The sequence below is a fragment of the Eucalyptus grandis genome, chromosome 7, assembly GCF_016545825.1.
Source record: "Eucalyptus grandis isolate ANBG69807.140 chromosome 7, ASM1654582v1, whole genome shotgun sequence".
NCBI classification, from domain to species: Eukaryota; Viridiplantae; Streptophyta; class Magnoliopsida; order Myrtales; family Myrtaceae; genus Eucalyptus; species Eucalyptus grandis.
Genome location: NC_052618.1, coordinates 33,666,441 through 33,673,375, shown reverse-complemented (window position 1 = coordinate 33,673,375; position 6,935 = coordinate 33,666,441).

Below are 6,935 nucleotides of genomic sequence, written 5' to 3'. Positions count from 1 at the left end.
TCAAAAGGTGAAAAGAGAGGGGAAAAGTGCAGACAGCAGCAGAGGGAAAGAGAGACGGCAGAGAGAGCAACAGGTGAGAGGGAAAGTAAAAAATAGAGTAAAAAGCTGCAGAGAGCCATCTCCTTCGAAGGTGTCCTCACCCACTGCCGGCTTCCGTCCGTGTACGCCTGTGCCGACCGTCGTGACCGCGCCGCCGCGCTGCAGGCCTCGCGCGCAAACACCGCCTCCGTTCCGCCAGTCGCCCGAAGCTCTGCCCCGCCGGTCGCCGTTCGTGAAGCCCGACGCCAGAGCAGCACCAACCTGCATCTGCTCCTCTTTGCCTGCGACCCGTGACCCACAGAAGCCCGTGTCGCGACTTGATTCCCCTGCTTGCCGGACATCCATCACCGATCCGCCTTTGCCGCGCCTCCACGAGGTCCTGTGCGCCTGCCGATCTGCCTCTGCAGCGCCGCCACGAGCCACCATCGCGCGCCTCTAATCCCCTGACGCCGCAGCAGCCACGGGTTTCCCTTGTTGCGCTTCCACCTTCCGATCGGTCGCACCAGCCTCGCCCGAAGCCCACATCGCCGGTCTGCTGCCCCGACGGACGCCGCGCCGATCCCTGCTCACGCCCAACAGCACCCGAGCGACCACTGGAGTCCTTTGCCCGCAACGCCCTTTTGCCGGAGTTCGAGCGCCGGCAGCTCCGACCGCGACGCCCCTGTTCTGCCGGTTGTCCTTGCTGCCTGGGTGCTGCCCCTTTCCTGCCGGTCTGCCCTTACCGGAGTTCCCCTCGCCGGAGCCCCGAACCAGCTGCCAAGCTTTGCTTGAAAGGGAAAAAGGAAAAAACAAAAGAAAAATAAATTAGGTAGTTTTTTTTTTTCTTTTTCTATTTACTTTATATTTTTTAAGTTTAGTTATTTAAATTGAAACATTAGATGTCAATACTCATTAAATCTTGTAGGCATTATCCCAGGGTTTTGCTCAAAATTATTATAATTATTAATTTGATCCGTGAGATTCGAATATTTTTTAATTATATTAATTTTTTGGCATTTTGATAGTATTTTAATTGTTAAATCATTATAATTATTAATTTGATCCGTAAGATTTTGGATCAGATTTTCAATTATTTTGAATTTTTTTCGTGATGTTTAGGGTTAAAGTAATCGTTAATTTGACCTGTGAGACAACAACAGGTTATTTTTTTTCGATTATTCTGATCCTTTTATTTGGTGGATATCTTTATTAGCTTAGATGTAATTTCATAATTGCTTGTCTTGGAAAAACACTAAAAAAAACATAAAAATCAAGATCAAAAGAAAAAATAAAAAATCAAATCTTGGTTTAGTAAATTAGGATTGCATTTTTAGATCATTTTGGAATAGATTAGGATTGATTTTAGATAATGTTTGTACATTTAGATAATCTTATTTTTCCTAAAAAAAATAATTTTCTAAGATAAGATAGGATTTAAATCAAATTAATCCCTAAAACATATTAGAAAATTATTCATTTTAGATAGTTTAATTAAGGTTTTTATTAATTCCGAATTTTAATAAGAAAAATACAAAAATATTAGGTGCATGATAATTAGTTAGTTTGCATGTTAGGTTCATTTAATTAGAAATAGCTTGTTAGGAAAATTATGTCATATAGTTTAAATGCATGTTTTATGATAAAATTCTAATTTCAAGAAAACCCAAAAAAATTGCTTGTTTTGTGTGTTTATTTCTTTTGGTGCAATTTATTTTTTATTGAATGTTTAATAATGGTTGAGCACTCATGTGATCACCTTTTGACATAATAGTAACTTAGCTTAAAATAAAACATTTTGGAAAATTAAAAAAAAAAATGGTACCAAAAGAACATTAGAGAAATCTAGTGTAACCAAGTCCCCGTACCCTCTAATTCGTAGGAAATCTAGTGTAAAAGTAATTTTCGTAGGAGTAAAATAATTTTCCTGTTATTTTACCTAGGTGTCTAATCGATCTACTGTAAACCGATTAGTAGTGACTTCATTTTGCATGCTAAATATTTGAATTTAAGTCGTAAATTAGTATGAGCTTAGGAGAGCCCGAGCTAAATTAAATCTATTAGCCTAATTTTAGGTAGTGCATCCAATAGGTCGCAACACATGGGATTTTGAAATGCCATATATGAAATATTGTATCCAAGAATTGCTTGTTCCAATAATACTGAGTTAATGGCCTTCAAGGAATGTAGACACCCTCCATATGTGAAGTGATTGAAGTAGACTCGGAATCCATAATTGTCTTGTCGATTGACATCTAGGTTACTGGTTAATAATTAATGCGATCAATAAATTGCCCACTAAGTCGATAGCTCCCTTCTAGAATCGATGACTTCTAGAAATGCTAAGTCATCAAAATCAAAATGTTCCATGCTAAAGAAGGGCCTCATGTGTCATACTATATAGTACCGACACGCGACACAACACGAGTGTCCGACACGACACGACACGTCGACACATCATTTCTAAAAAATAGAGAATTCCGACACGTTGCGATACGTTGTATATTAAATGAATATTTTTATTTTTAATTAATTTGATTCAAATTCATAAATAATTAATTAATTAAAAAAAAGAGCCTATAATAAATTTATACTAATAATATTAACAAATCAATTCATTTGAAATTCAAAAGATATATTCATAATTAATGTGAAACATTTTTTTAATTTTAACAAAATTATCGATGAAACTAAAAATTAATAAGAAATTTGAATCAATTTATTTAAATAAATCCATGATTTTTACAATAATCAAAATTTATCATTATTCAAAATTTAATATTTTTATTTTTCGAAATCATTTTTAATTTCATTTATTTAATTTTCCAATTAAAAAAACAATCCCCAAAATTCACCCCTTCTTCCGTTCGTCATTTTCCGTCCACCCCCACGTTTATTTTACTTTTTCCCTCCCCCACTTGATAATGACAGGTGAGCTGTCACTTCCCCCTTCTTCCGTTCGTCATTTTCCGTCCACCCCCACGTTTATTTTACTTTTTCCCTCCCCCCACTTGACAATGACAGGTGAGCTGTCACTTTCCCCTTCTTCCGTTCGTCATTTTCCGTCCACCCCCACGTTTATTTTACTTTTTCCCTCCCCCACTTGACAATGACAGGTGAGCTGTCACTTCCCCCTTCTTCCGTTCGTCATTTTCCGTCCACCCCACGTTTATTTTACTTTTTCCCTCCCCCACTTGACAATGACAGGTGAGCTGTCACTTCCCCCTTCCCCCGGCGCTCTCTCTCTCACGCCATCAGACCTCCTTTCTTATTTTTTTTTTTGATTTCTTTATGAAAAACCCTAGCGAGCCGCCGAGACCCTCCTTTTCCTATCCTCCTTGCCGCGCCGCACGACCCCCTTCCCTCCTCTCCTCTTCCTCTTATCGCCGATCCATTGCAACAATGGCAGCCCTCACCTCTCTCTGGCCGTCTCTCACCATCGCGGTGGTCCGTTCGTGGCTTCGTTTCGCCAGCAGGAGTTTGCCTTCTCTCTTCTTTCTCTTTGTTCGGCTCTTTCTCTAGCCGTCTCTCGCCATCGTGGTAGTCCGTTCGTGGCTTCGTCTCGCGGCCTCAGCTCTGTCTCGCCGGCTTTTGCGACCTCTGCTCTCTCGCCCTCCCTCGCCTCCACCCTCCATCAGTCTTCCGGACACACGTCGACACGCGTGCCGATAAAAGTTGACCGCGTGTCCGACCGTGTCCGAGCGTGCCGATGTGTCCGACACGCTCCAACACGTGTCGGACACGACACGGAAGCACATAGGTGTCATAACAGTTAATTTCCCTGTGCAGAATTATTTTGTGGACAACATCAACATGATCATCAACATCCTAAAATTTCCCGCTGTACACATTCTTCAAAAATACAATAGTTGGCAAACGGTGGAAATAATTTCTCTTTCCATAAACAATTTAAATTTCAAAATAGAATTTAGAATGTCATTTGGGAAAGTTTCACGAGCTACAAGCTCTCTTTGAATTGACTGAGATATTCCAAGTACATGCAAGGCCATTTTTCTTACCCATGAAGTCCTTATAAATAACCTCATGTATTTCGGATTCATGCGGGTGATGATCTTTCTGCGATTCATGTTGCTCATTGGGATGAGAACATGTAGTACAAAACTACAAGGGTGGTCCCATGCATGCACTGAATTTGTTTTTCTTGTAAACAAAACTAATTTTGCAGAACCAACTCCTTGGTTAAAACCTGGTTCTACGAGAAAGTGGACTAGTAAATGAAGTGCACAAAATAAAGAGTTTAGGGTAGGAGAAACTACAAGCCTGATTTACATATGGTCGGCTTGATAAGCATACATCCTCTCTTCCAGCTCCAATAGTTTAATTAGACTGTAATTCACTATTTTAGCTAGGAGCACATACACCGCTTTGTTACATGTATAGAACAATCTACGTCGCAAAACTTCGTCTATAGCTACCTGCTATCGAAACCAACCACTATTACACCCCCTCCAATGGCTTCTCGCACACCCTAATAAATAGCATAATACCCACACTCCCCAAATCATAAACTACACCGGTAATTATTTATAAAGGGTCTCTCGTGCTCTTTGTTTACTCTTAAGGCAATGTCTTTTATTTAAGTACAAGGACTTCTCTAGTAAACCTACAAATGGGTTTGTACACTTCCACTAACAGTAGGATCAGCTCTTAATTGGCTATAAGGCAACAGCAAAGAGACGGCTCAAGAATAGCAGAAAATGCCTCAATTCCTCTTGTTCACAAGCACTCGCAATCAGCTTTGTTCTACTCGAGGTTTGGTCTTCTTACAAGCCTCTTTTATCTTGCTAGTCAATCGGATTTTCTATATAAGACAGGTTTTGTTATATCTTTTCGTCAATCTCCATTGGCAGCGTCAGTACGCTACTTCCAAGCTTTGCTACCCCAAGTTGGTTCTACTAATTCCAGTACTTTGCAGAACTTCCCTTCGTAAGTGTAGAACCCGACTTCCATTTGTTGCTGCTATTAAAGTTTCTGTGTTATAATTACTAGGCCAACCAGCCGATATCTTAGCACTACTTCACGGACCAACTACGATCGCATGATTTTTGGGTACCCGTGTGCATCGGTGACCAAATTAATTTGGTACTATCGTTCCATAGAGGTGTGGGTCGCGTGCTTTAATCTTTGGTGAATAGAAGACAACAGGATTTGATAATTATGTGTTATGTTTTGGGAAAAGAAAAAAAAAAGTCTTAAACCTATTATATTAGTAATAATTCGGTCCTAAACTTTTTAGTCGAGCTAATTTATTCCAATTTTTTTTAAATTGGTACAAATTTAGTCAATTTAGCCAATTTAGGTAGGAAATCACTTATCTAGATATCGGCCATACCAATGTAGACGCCAACCATCCTATATGATACGGTCGGTGTTTGAAGTGGACTTTTTTTAATATAGCATTTAAATACTTTTTTTATTTTAAAATTTTTTAAATTTTTTTAAATTTCTTTTCCGATCCCTTTTCTTTTTGCCGGTGCTTGCCGGGTGATGCTTGGGCAAGGGCGAGTGCCAGCGAGGTAGACCCTTGCCCAAGCCAAGACGGCCTCGCCACGCCTCATCTTCAACTTTGGCGACTCATTAGCTTTGTCTTCATCTTCTTTGCCATTCGTAAAACCTAGAACCTGAAGGACTTTTTATCTCACTGCCATTTTGAGTCCGCCGTCACCTGTCACTGAGGTGAGACATGCCTCGCAACGACAGCATCCGCTTCACCTCGTTGTCCATCAAAATTTGACACCTCTCGTCCCCTCCTTTGCTTTTGGATTTCCCTTGTAGTTCCCATGGTCCAACATCGCCACTCATCAAAACCGGTCACAAACTCGCTCAGTTCATCGGCTCCTTCAAACATCGTGAGTGCGAGCATCGGCTTGGACCGAAGTTGCCGCTTCTGAGCTCACTGTCACTATTGCTATATCAGCTCTATGAGGCACGGTGAGGTTGACTAGTGAGGCCGTCCTAGCCTAGGTGGGAGTTGGCCTTGCCAAATCTAGGGAGGGGGCCTTCTTCGGTACTCTCCTTGCCCAAGTGAGGCCAACCCCTGCCGGCCATGGCCTGTGGTCGCTGACTAGCCATCAACACTAGTAAGACTAAAAGGAAATGAAAAAAATATAATAATAATAATTGGAAAAAATTATTTAAAAATAAAATAAATTTCAAAAATATTATTAAAATATTCACATTAGTGTTTGCTATATCATGTAGAATAACCGGCATTTATGTAAACAATTTCTAGCCTAATTGACCGAATGGACTAATTTGGTATCAATGTAAAAATGATTATGACTAAATTTGTCCAATTGGTTCCTAGGAGTAGAAAAAGCTAATATTACTAAATGATTTTATGTTCTCTTTTTGTTCTATGGAAGAAAAGAACCAAAATAACCAAATATTGGCCAATTATCAAACAGGCCATTATTGTTATGTTATTTCAACTTAGGCACCCATCATTTTGCTTAATCAACTCCACAAAAAGCAGATGTCAAGTCCTTTTCTTTCTAATCCCGATGTCAATCCCTATCTTCTTTTTGCAATAGAGAACTCCTTACAGTTTCCATAGAAAGAAAATACTGTATAAATGGAAAGTCATAAAAAAAAATACTTAAAATTATGTTAAATATGATACATTTATCTTGATTTTTTTTTATGATATCAAAAATTTTAAATTATACTCACTATAATATATTTACTCTAAAATTTGTTCCTGAGAATAGAATTGGAACGGAATTTAAAAAAAAAAAAAAAGACCAAAATTACTTGTTGATGCTCCCGCATCAACAATGTAGCTCCATCGACCAACTCAGAACCATGGATGCTTATCCAAGCCAAGAAAGAAATTGAGCATTCTGTGCTTCGATTGATCATTTTGAATGAATAATGTTAATTACTTATCGATACTTTAT